Source organism: Ictidomys tridecemlineatus, chromosome 11, assembly GCF_052094955.1.
Source record: "Ictidomys tridecemlineatus isolate mIctTri1 chromosome 11, mIctTri1.hap1, whole genome shotgun sequence".
Lineage (NCBI taxonomy): Eukaryota > Metazoa > Chordata > Mammalia > Rodentia > Sciuridae > Ictidomys > Ictidomys tridecemlineatus.
Genome location: NC_135487.1, coordinates 83,501,419 through 83,514,621, shown reverse-complemented (window position 1 = coordinate 83,514,621; position 13,203 = coordinate 83,501,419). Strand labels below are relative to the sequence as shown.

Sequence of the window (13,203 nt, the reverse complement as noted above, 5' to 3'; positions counted from 1 at the left end):
TATTATTATTATTACTATTATTTCTACTAGGGATTGGACCCAGAGATGATGTACCACTGAGCTATCCTCAGACATTTTGGATTTCTCTTTTGAGACATGGTCTCACTACGTTTATCAGAGCCTCACTGAGTTGCTGAGTCTGGCCTTGAACTTAGGCTCCTCCCCACTCATTTGGGATTGCAGGTGAGCAGCACAATTTTCATCTCTCCTTTAAATTAAAAGTATTATTTTATTAATCTCCGTTGTCTTGTGTTGTGTTTAAAGTAATTGTGTACCATGCAAATCCATTTTGAGTATGAAAACTGCATTACTAAAATGATACTTTTCTGCAAGACCAAAATGTTTGGTTTATAATAAAAGTATAAAGTGCCTCTCCAAAAGAAAAACCATCACAGTATCTATTGTGTAAGTCCAACATCTTAGGTTGTTCAACAAGTCCTAAAAAACACTTCTGGAAAAAGAAGTTTTTCATAATGGAAAACAATTTTCCATAATGGAGAAGAAATTACTTGTGTTTTTACTATTTTATTTTATTATTGTCTCTAGTATTTTTCTTCTCAAAAGGAAATTCACATTCTCTATATGTTGCTTTTAAATCAGCCTTGAAATAAATTCTGTTCAGGCTGAAATTAAATATTCCTAAAATCATGCTCAGGTGTTGTCTTCAAAGTATCTGGTTCCAGAATGAATGATCTTTTAATCTGCAGTAGTGACATCAACCATATTGTTAATTTTGTAGTATAGGTAACCTACTTTTCACAGCAGAACATAGGTCTGCTATGAAAACCTTTGATAAGTTCTGGAGACCTGTGTTTTTTTGTTTGTTTGTTTGTTTTTTGGGGGGCAGGGCAGTGGGGAGGGAGGATTGTGATAGCTAAGGGGGCTCTACTGACATCTAGTGGGTAGAGGCCAAGGATGCAATGAAACAGCCTACATGCACAGGAGAGCCCCCATCCTCAACAAGGAATTATCAGCCACAAATGTTTACCAGTGCCAAAAGGTTCTAGATCCAACTACCTCTTTGTAAGCTTTAGGACAGAAAAAAATTAAATTATGCCACAGGTTACACCCAACAAAATGTGGACTGTGGGCCATTCTATTGGACAAACAACACAATTTCTTCAACAAATTAAGTGGCAAGAAAACAGGTGAAACAACAAATCTCTAAAACAAATTTCTTATAAGATATATCAAGTACAATAATTAATTATTTAATTAATAATTATTTTATATATTTAAATTTATATTTATTAATTTATATATAATTATATATATATATATATATATTTAGATGTACATGGACCAATAACTTTATTATTTTTTTAATGTGGTGCTGAGGATCGAACCCAGTGCCTCACATGTGCAAAGTAAGCACTCTACAGGAGAGCCCCACCCTCTGCCCCTAAATGTGTTACTTTTATTTAGCTTTTTTTTTTTTTTACTTTTATTTGGCTCCTAAAATCAACAGATTATTTATTTCTATTTTTTTAAAAGTTGAGAGTCATTTCACTATAAATGAGCTAGAAATTTACAACATAACTTCAAAGGAGGCATGAGTTAGCAATTCTTCTACACTTGGTAAATAAGGAGATTTAAGCTTCTAGTGTAAAATTCACAATCTAATGTTGTGTTTATGTGAATGCTAAAATATTTGTGGGTTGTGACAGGAGTGATTTAGGTTAGTGATATATAAATATTGTTTTCTAGTGTGAAGGAAGTTCTCATGGTGGTATGTGAATTGCCCTCATGTTGTGATTAATGTGTGGAGGGAATAAGGCCATAATTAGTATATTGAGTCCTCTTAGAATAATGGTAAACTAAGTCAGGAAAATGATGCTATAACTACAACTAATTCTCCAGCTGAGCTGACACTTGGTGGTGAAGATAGGTTAGTTAGACTTACCAGTACTCATCATGTTACTATTAAAAAAGTTAATATCTATATTCCACAAACTAATAGTAGTTCCACTATGGATTCATAGTCTGTTTGTGAGGCAAAATAGCATTGATGATGTGAAGCTGTGGGATGATTACAACTGTGACTCCAGTTAATCTTTGTGGTTTTGAATAAGTGTGGCCACAATTACTAGTGCTATATGATGTGGATAAATTTGTGATGAGCAATTTTTAAGGCTGTTTTAAGTAAATAGAGTTTGTTATTTGTAGCAATTGGTGACTCTCCATAGGAATTATATTAGAAATGGATAGGGTATACATTGTATTAGTGGATTTGAAAATATAGTACTGCTTATTATACTATAGCTTCCTAGTCTTGGTAACACAGCTGCAAGTTCTGTAGATCCAGCAACTGTGGCTTCTATGTGTGCTTTTGGAACTAGACAGGGGCTGTAACGGGATATTTTTTCTGTGAATCCTATTATGTTTGCCATTCATAGAAGGCCATTACAAAAGAAGCTTGGTAATTCGGTAGCAGGTTATTAAGAAAAATTGAATGAACCTGTAGAGTTTTGAACATGGAATAATGCTATCAGTACAGGTGAAGAGCCAATCATCATATAGAACTGGAAATAAAGTCTTGCACTTAATTATTCAGCTTGGTTTCCTCACTAGGTGATAATAATTATAATTGGAATTAGAGTTGCCTCAAAAAGAATATAGACTTGAACTTGTTTTCTGACAATAAATGCCATGACTAAGTATATTTGTAGAAAATCAATATGCAGATATGTAGGTTTTTATATATCTGATGTTTTGGAAAGATGGTACTTAATGTAATTGCTTGGAGAAAGAGTTTGGTTGTTAATTTTAAAAGCAGTGCTCATACTGAGTTGGAAAAAAATTAATGAAAAATTTAGGCTATTTTTGCCAAATTGGTTTAAGAGAAATAAGTTTATGAAACTAATTGGTAGGCTATGTAGTGATTCAGTTTATAGAATTTTTAGAGTATCATCTTACTAATGCAAATATAATTATGGATATGATAATTTTCAGCATTGGAGGAAGCTTAAGTTTTACATGTGGTCTAAGCTGTATGTGTTACACACTGTTCAGTAATGCTAGGCCCACAGTGGCTTCTCAGAATGCAAGGGTTGATGAAATGATTGGTACAAAGGTGGCTAAATATAAGGGATAATTAAAATTATTTGAGTCCCACTAGGTATAGTGGCTCATTCCTATAATCCTAGCAACTAGGGAAGCTGAGACTGGAGGAGAAGAAATGTAAGCCCAGTCTCAGCAATTTATCAAGTACTAAGCAATTTAGTAAGCCTCTGTCTCAAAATAAAAAAAAAAATTATAAGGTCTTGGGGTCTTGTGGTAGAGCACCCCTGGGTCTCATTCCCAGTACTCAAAATAAATAAATGTATAAATAAAATTATGAGAGTTCCTAGAATAAACAATGATAATATTATGCCTTTTAACATAGTTTGAACTTTTAGGAAGTTGCATATAATCCAATGCATTTTATTCAAGTAGTGCTAATAACACTATGATGAGAAAAATAGGAATAATAAGTAGATTAACTGTATCCTGCTGTTAGGAATACAAGTTGAACATTGGATTATAAGATGTTGGGCCATTAAGGGGATCAGCATTTTAACAAGTCCTATTTGGAGTCAGGGCATATAGTTATGTATTGGATTGTAGATTATATCAGCCATTAAATCCAGGGTCTTCTTACAAGCAGGCCTTATGTCTCTTGGTCTGTTGTACTGGGAGAAATATTGGATTTATATAAACCAACATGGATTGCTCAGATCTAATCTCAGATTATGTAGGACTTTACTCATTGAACAAATGGATCATTAATGATGGTTACACCATCCAACATCCAGGTCGTAAATTCTATTGCCAATATGGACTCTAGAGTAAGATTGCACTATTGACCCTAGAAGAAGTTATTTTTTCAATCAAATGTTTGGGTCAATTATTGATTTTGCTACTTCAACTGGTATGATCTAAGTTTTAATCATCAGAGCTTGTATTCTGCTCTAAGGTCACCCTAACTGAAAATTTTCAATAGGTTAAGCATTATTCCTTATAATTAGGTTAAGATTTATTAAGTTGATTTAAATTAAATACCATGAGGCTCTTCTCATCTTATTTTAATATCCCTATCTTTTCATGTAGAGGTCAATTTTACAATTAAGGTGAATTAAGAGGTCAATTAAGACAATTAACCTGGTATGGTCATTCATACAAGTCCATATTTAAAGAACAAATGACTGTGCGACCTTTGCACAATCAGGATACTGTAGTTGTTAATAATATGTCACTGAGAAGGCATGACTGATGCAAAGTATGCTATAGGTGATGATTTTGGTAAACAGGAGAGATTTGTTTTTGCCAGATCCTTTTACTCTTTAGAATCTTTTCTTAGGTATATGCCTGTGTTAGGTTAGTGATTATTTGAATAAACAGTCAATAGATTAATGTGTTTTTATTTAGACACTAGCCATTCTTGTGTAGTTTTATGACAGGACAATTTATTTCTTTTTATTTATATTAATATGCTTTCTTCTATTTATACATAGATTAATCTAGAAAAATGTTAGACATTTATGAAATTAATGGGAAAGTATTAGGATTTGTTGCACTTAAATGCTTTCTTAATTAGTGGACTGTTCTTAAGCCAACTATAAATATTTAATAACTTACTCTATAAAGGACTGTTTTCAATTTTTACAAAGCTGTCCCTCTTTGGATTAACATTTAAATTGACATCATTAAAAAAATTTTTGTTGGGCCTTGTGGCACTGGCCTGTGATCCCAGAAACTTGGGAGACTGAACTAGAGGAATGCCCAAACTGGGCAACATAGGAATACCCTGTCTCAAAAAAAAAAAAAAAAAAAAAAAAAAAAACGATTAAAATTCCTTTAGGTCAATTTAAAGTGGAACTTCAATTCTATTTTGGATATCTAGATATCAACATACAGGACAAGTTAGTCACCTCTATTAAGGGGTCTCACTGAATTGCTTCAAAGATGTGTTTGTTCTGACAATTGTCTACAAATATCTTGTTCATTGTTCATTATTCATGCCTTTAAATTCGTTCTGGTTAATTTATTATGCAACGTGCATAAGAGATTAGCTTTGATTTTTTTTTTAACTTTAAACTATTCTTTCATCTTTCCTCGATAATATTTTTTTCCTATGGTTTCTCAAGAAATTTGTATGTCCTATGATATAAGTTGTGAGTAAAGGTCTTCCTCAAAGATTCTTCTAATACTACATGATGATAGAAATTACCATCAAATTGTATTTGAAATTTGCTGATATTTGCTAATACTGTACAAGTTGTGTTCAATATATGACTAGTGTTAAACCAACTTTAAGATTTTTTTTAATTGCCTAATGTTGGTTTGAGGCAGAGAAATTTAAAATCAAGTCTAATCTATTAGTGCACAATAGAATGTGCAGACTTGGGTTCCAACTGATTGTCCCTCTGATTGACATAGCTTCATCCCAACATGCACAGGAACTTATGACAGAAAACAACTTTGCCATTAAAAGAAGAATTAACATCTTTCTTTTAGAGAGAACCCCAGGCTGCTAGGAAATCTTGAGCTGAGAATCCTAATGAGGCTAAAATATTGAAGAGCAGAAGTACCTCAGGTAAGCCATGAACATTCTCTGATGTTGAAGTCTCACTTGTGGACTGAAGGAACTAGACTGGGAGGTACTGTCTCCTCATGGCTGGCTCATCTGCCAAAAAGAGGGGCTTTTCTAAATAATTCACAACTATGAAAATGAAATTATGAAATGCTTATTATCGTAAGTGTTAAAATTCAGAAATAAAATACAGTATTATACTATTTAGAGATACTATTTTTTTCTATTAGTAGGTATTTAATTGAGATAGTTATATTTGTCTATTATCTATTTCTGATGTTGAATCATCAAATACAATTTGTATAGCAGGAATTGAAGACTGACAGCTGGATATGCACAGATGGGTTATCTTGGTTTTGAAGCATTAAGATTAGAAATCCACTTTTTAAGCAGATCTTTCAGGGCTCTCTTATACTCACTAAACTTTGAGAACCATTGGGTTTGACATCTGATCTCAAAGACTTGATTTGTTAAGGGCCACAGTTATCTTGTCCAATATTTCTAACTAAAGTAATATTTTTTAGGTGGTGGACATCTGTAAATCCCAGCTACTCAGGAGGCTGTGGACAGAGAATCAAATTAAGGGCAGCCTGGGCAACATAGCTAGACCCCAATATTAAAAAAAAAAAGTCAGGCATGGTGGAATTAGTAGTCTCAGCTTCTTGGGAGCCTGAGGAAGATTGTTTGACTCCCCAAGTTCAAGACTAGCCTGGGCAATATGAAGAGACCCTGACTCAACCAAAACAATCCCCAAAACATTTTTTAGTATAAAACAAACAAACAAAAACAAGTGGCAGGCCAGAGTTGGCCTGTGTGATTTGTATCACATTTATTTAAATACATATAGTACACATATATATATGAAGAAAGAGAGAGAGTCATGCATTGAATTCAGGATGTTTTGCTCAAATGTGAAAGATGAAAAATTAGCATAATTCACTGAACTCTTCAGAAATAAGCTAACAGGCTTAAGTAAATATGATCTGTGTACTATGTAACCATTTGTGCACTGTTAACAAATGAAGACAATTGTGTGAATATATGTGTACAATATATATATATATATATATATATATATTTAAACATGTTACAAGTATTTAATGTTTATTTTTTTTATTTATTTATTTTTTAATTTTTTTTATTGGTTGTTCACAACATTGCAAAGCTCTTAACATATCATATTTCATACATTAGATTGAAGAAACTGAATCCCTTCCTCTCGCCATGCACAAAAGTTAACTCTAAATGGATCAAGGAGCTTGATATCAAATCAGAGACTCTGCGTCTGATAAAAGAAAAAGTTGGCTCCGATCTACATATTGTGGGGTCGGGCTCCAAATTCCTTAATAGGACACCCATAGCACAAGATTTAATAACAAGAATCAACAAATGGGACTTACTTAAACTAAAAAGTTTTTTCTCAGCAAGAGAAACAATAAGAGAGGTAAATAGGGAGCCTACATCCTGGGAACAAATTCTTACTCCTCACACTTCAGATAGAGCCCTTATATCCAGAGTATACAAAGAACTCAAAAAATTAGACAATAAGATAACAAATAACCCAAACAACAAATGGGCCAAGGATCTGAACAGACACTTCTCAGAGGAGGACATACAATCAATCAACAAGTACATGAAAAAATGCTCATCATCTCTAGCAGTCAGAGAAATGCAAATCAAAACCACCCTAAGATACCATCTCACTCCAGTAAGATTGGCAGCCACTATGAAGTCAAACAACAACAAGTGCTGGTGAGGATGTGGAGAAAAGGGTACTCTTGTACATTGCTGGTGGGACTGCAAATTGGTGCAGCCAATTTGGAAAGCAGTTTGGAGATTCCTGGGAAAGCTGGGAATGGAACCACCATTTCACCCTGCTATTGCCCTTCTCGGGCTATTCCCTGAAGACCTTAAAAGAGCATGCTACAGGGATGCTGCCATATCGATGTTCATAGCAGCACAATTCACAATAGCTAGACTGTGGAACAAACCCAGATTCCCTTCAATAGATGAATGGATTAAAAAAAAATGTGGCATCTATACACAATGGAGTACTATGCAGCAATAAAAATGACAAAATCATAGAATTTGCAGGGAAATGGATGGCACTAGAGCAGATTATGCTTAGTGAAGCTAGTCAATCCCTAAAAAACAAATACCAAATGTCTTCTTTGATATAATGAGAGCAACCATGAACAGAGCAAGGAGGAAGAGCAGGAAGAAAAGACTAACATTTAACAGAGTCATGAGATGGGAGGGAAAGGGAGAGAAAAGGGAAATTGCATGGAAATGAAGGGAGACCCTCATTGCTATACAAAATTACATATAAGACTTTGTGAGGGGAATGGGAAAATAAACAAGGAGAGTAATGAATTACAGTAGATGGGGTAGAGAGAGAAGAAGGGAGGGGAGGGGAGGGGGATAGTAGGGGATAGGAAAGGTAGCAGAATACAACAATTAGTAATTGGGCATTATGTAAAATTGGGAGTTCGTATTTAATGTTTAAATCATAGATATATTATGAAAAACTTCAAACTATATTTGGCTCTTTTCTTTCATGGCTACAGGTGCAGCCAGGAGGTTCCTCAGGCTTCAGAAGAGGTTCCTCCAGTGACCTCTGCTGTGGCAAAAAGAAGGTTTCATTGGATTCAAATGAGACCAAAAAAATCTCCAATGCCAACTCTGAACAGCAGATCTGGAAGCTGATAAAAGATGGCTGATCATCCACAAAATCAGTGACTGTCCATTCTGGGGCCCCATGCCAGAAAAGTACCTTGACTCCCCAGAGGCACAGGCATGTGTGAATAGGTAAGCAGAAGAGTACAGCTAATGCTCCAATGCAGGAAATGGTCACATGGGTACAGAGGATGTGGATTCTGTGTAGGCTGCTCAGAGATACCATGAATCTAAAATTGGCTACCACATGTACCACAGCCTCTATCTGAAGGTAAAGGGCAATGTATTCAATAACAAGTGGATCCTCCTGGAACATATTCGCAAACTGAAGTCAGATAAGGCTAACAAGAAGCTTCTGGCTGACCAGGCTGAGACCAAGGAGGAACACTAGCTCTATGAGGAGCATTCCAGTTCAAGGAAGAGGACATCAAGACTCTGTCTAAGGAGGAAGAGACCAAGAAATTAGGCTCCCATCTTGTGTCTGTACATAGTGGCCTTCATGATTACATAGATACTCCTTAAAACAAAAACAAGCTTTATCTGTGAAAACATTGTATTGTACCACAATTTTAGAAATTGACAGTTTTATAAATCATCCTTTTTACAATAAAAGAAATACAGTTAGTCTGCTTTTTGAATTGTGAGGCTTAAAGAAGCCATGTTACTTGTTTTAAAACCAGTAATATTTTATCACTTCAAATGTTTCTGCTCTGTTGCACATACTTTAATTTTTTTTAATCTTAAAAATTGTTCTAAACTTCTTTCACCTTATATACAATGTTCTTATGGTCAGCATTGAATTTTATTGGAAATGTATAATTTTCTTGTTGAAGCCCATGTCCTGAAAGACTTTAGACATATTTAAAAACCTAAATACTGAAATGTAATGAAACAATATCATTCAGAAAGAACTTTAAGTGCATCCCTATAATTGTCAATGGTAAAAACTGGCAAAACAAAAAATCTTAGTACAAGTTATGTAAATGTAGTTGGCAACCTTTGGCTGATACAGAAAATATTAGAAAATGAAGCTGTCAATTGTCATTTGGAAAATAATTTTTAAACAGGACAACTGTTTAAAAAAAATCTCAAGCTCTTTTTAACACTCATATAGTTTATGTGGTAATAATTCTATTTTAACCATTGTAGTTAGAAATACTATTGCTATACTTAGGCACTTAGCTCCAGTCTAGAAAATGAAGTCATTTCTGGATAATTCTATCAGTTTGACAACTGTATTTTGTTGAAGATGAAATAAAAGAGGCTGCTTTTTCATTATGGGAATGAAAAATAAATGGAACTTTAAATCATCACACTGTCTTTGTAGGTTCCAAAACACGAAATGTAGTGGTGTGCATAATGAGCTCAGGAGGCTTAGAGAACAACATGGCCTGTTTGGGCTGCAATATTTTCTGCACTCAGTTCAAGAATTTGAAGCTGAGCAAGAGCTAGACATCTACTGAATTGATTTTTTAAAGAGCACCTTGATTCAAGGACAAGAACTTAATTTTTCCTGATAAAAAGGAAAAGTGCCTTTCTTTCTTACTTACTTTTTTTTGTACTGGGAACTAAACCCAGGGGTGCTTTACCACAGAGCTCCATCCCAAGACCTTTTTTAAATTGCCCATGCTGTCCTTGAACTTGAGATTTTCCTACTTCATTGGGGTTACAAATGGGTATCACTGTACCTCGTGTGTGTCAATTTTTTTTATAAACCAAACTTGAATGGCATTTAATTAAATGGTCAAGTTTGAGGTAATAGTTGCATAACCTTGTAGATCAACTAGTAATTCATTTGAGTTTGTTGAGTGAGATGAAAAGTGCTTAGAACAGTACCTGACCTAATAATTTCTCAGTACACTTAACAATCACCTTGTTAAGATCAACATTTCTTATCATGTTCTATATATTGTGGGATAGTGGAACTGTGCACCTTGACACCTGTCTGACAGTTTTGCCACTGTCCATGTTCACAGCCCCAAATCCTCTTGTGCCACCTGGTTCTCCTACATCTTTGGGCAGTGTTTTGCAGGCAGGTGCACACCAGCATCACTTGCAGGTTCATCACCTCATCTTACCTCCTTCTTCACCTGGGACTTCTGGCCTCTCTTACCTGGTTCCAAGCCAGTGCTCCTGTGATTTGCTGTCCTGGGCCTTCTCCACATTGATAGAATATTTTTAACACATCCACAATACCAGTACCTTGATGTGATGCTTCCTCTTTATCAGTGTTGTCCAATGGACCTTTCTGCCATGACAGAAATGTATGGTATCTGCACTGCACTGTCAGATATGATAGCCACCAGCCCATGTGGTTATTGCACTCTTAAATTAAGTGGTGAGACTGGGATACTGAAATTTGATTTTTTAAAATTTTAATTTATTTAAACAGTCATATAAGGGCTTTGGTTCCTGTATTGGATGATTAATATGTAGGTTAGACATTTTAATTGGTGTTCATTATAATTCTTTTTCCTGATCTTTTTCCTTATCTCTATTCCTTTCTTTCTTCCTTTCTTCCTTCCCTTCCTTCTTCCTCCCTCTCTCCCTCCCTTTTTCCCTTTCTATTTTTCCCTTTCTCTGGGTCCATCATTCCTTCCAACATTCTTTCTTTCCTTCCTTCCTTCCTTCCTTCCTTCCTTCCTTCCTTCCTTCATTCCTTCCTTCCTTCCTTCCTTCCTTCCTTCTCTCTAGCACTGGAGCTCAAACCCAGGGCCTCAGCATGCAAGGAGAGTTCTCTACCACTGAAACACATCCCAGCCTTCAGGAGAGTTTTCAATTAAAGTCTCCTGAAAGAAAGCTGGGTGCACAAATATGATAATTACAATTTTAGAAATGGGAGTTTCATGCCTTTAATCCCAGTGGCTCAGGAGTCTGAGACAGGAGTATAATAAACTCAAAGCCAGTCCCAACAAATTAGTGAGATCCAGTCTCAAAAAATAAGGGCTCTGAATGTGGCTCACTGGTAAAGCTCCCCAGGGTTCACTCCCTGATATCAAGGGAAGGAAAAAAATTTCAGAAAAGGAAAAAAAAAACATTTTTGAAATAATACAAGTTGCACAATTTTAGCTTCTATTTAAAATTTACATCTATTCTCAGAGTTTATTTATAGGCAAATTCTGCTATTTGTTCCTAAAAAAACATGGTACTTGGTTTAAAATTTGAAATGGTGGTCTTTACTTTCTTTCTTTCTTTCTCTCTTTCTCTCTTTTTTTTTCTTTCTTTTTTGTGGTTATTTCTTTGCATTGTGGTTTAACACTGGTTTTCAGATTATGGCCTATTTAAAAATTTTGTCTAAGTCTAGCTTCACTGAACTCAATTGCATATTCACAATAGTTCACTAAAATCCTATGGTTCTTCAGCATTTCTTGAACAAATCCTTAGTGTTTTGACACCATGGATAATAGGTATATCTGCGTTCTTCTCAAATTATTGTAAAACATTCAGTTTGTCATTTTCTGGTAAAAGCCTACCTCTTCTGCCTTATAAGATTCTGTACTCTCAGTTGCAGGGCTTCTGAGGGTCAGGTGCTACATGGGCTGTTAGAATGTGCTAAACCTTAGTGAAGGATTCTGGAGGAAGACCTCTGGTCTATCATGGCTGCTTTCATTGAAGCTCTGAATACCTTAACTCCTCCTCACACCCAGCCCCAAGATAATAATTCAAAGAGAAGAAAAGAAAATAGAGGAGCACAGACAAAGACACCCTGGTAATGCATAAATTTTCACTTCCAATAATTCTGAAGTTTGAGCAGAAATTCGGAGGCCTTTTAAACTTTTTCACTCCATAGGTCTTCTAGGTCAAAAGGTCAGAGGATGTCACTATGACCCTGCAGCTTCTTTTGATCATGCTCTTAGAATCTGAACATACTTTTAAAATTTTTATCTCTCTGCCAGTCTTAGGGAAAGACAGACAACCACCACTACCACCTCTCCTCTGCCACCAAATAATTCTTTATATATCAGGCTGTTTCTTATTGCCAGCCCTGAAGTGGGCTAGATTCTTGATCCTCTCTCCAGTTTCTGGTTCTACATTAATGTTGCTAGTTTCTTTTATGATGAAACTATGTTAATTTCAGAGAGGTACTTTACCTTCTTCAGGTTGGTAAAGACGTTTTGAAACCTGAGCACTGTCATCAGGGCATCCCCAAGTCCCAGACATAATATCTTTGAAATTCCAAGTCCTGCATGTATGGGGGAAGGGTGAGAGAAAACTTTTACAAGGACTGATATGGAGGTCTTGTTTGCAGTTGAGAGTTTCCTTCAGGTGTGGAGTCTGGGTCTCTTTGACTGCAGAAATGTAGGTCTGTATTAGTGTGATTGGGGGCTTGAAGGTTCTCAACATTCCTACCTGTGGTCTCTTCCTCAGCTGTTCTGAGCTGGAGGATTGAGAGACTATAATGGAGAGAACTCAGTCTTGGTAGTGTTGAGAAGATTGTGGAGTTGTGCTTCTGATTGGTAGGAACCACAAAGCACTGGATGCATCCATTCTCCAAACTGTTCACTGAGAGCCTGTCCCTCTTTCTCAGGTTGAGTCAATGAAAAGGGAGCTCCTGGATCTGCAAGCCCAAATATCCAAACAGAGCACAGCTGAATGTCTGAAGACTGCAAACAAGCAGAAGCAGAACATGGAGCAGTTCATTATCAGCCAGCGTCGGTGTCCCTAATCTGTGGTGCTGCAAAGGAAAGGGGTGGTCTTTAACATGCCCCACTTATGCTGCAGAGGAATAGTCAGAAGAGAGGCACAGAAATTTTGGGAGGGGAGCACTTAATGCCCTGCGGCCAACCCTCCTGTGTTATGAATAATTGAGGGTGCAGAGGAAGGGGAAGAAGGGTGAGAAAGACACCCAAGATTGAGGGGTGAGAAGAAAATGCTTTAGAAATTACACACCCAGCAAGTATGGCCCATTTGGTAATTACTTCTCTGTGGGGCTCTTTTATTTTTCAGTGACCAGG

At 35.9% G+C, this 13,203-nt stretch overlaps 1 pseudogene; it reads left to right on the top strand.

Moving 5' to 3' along the window:
* The first annotated feature begins 1,914 nt into the window (after nt 1–1,914).
* On the top strand, nt 1,915–12,914 carry LOC144368589 (large ribosomal subunit protein eL19 pseudogene; annotated as a pseudogene).
* Nucleotides 12,915–13,203: the final 289 nt, after the last annotated feature.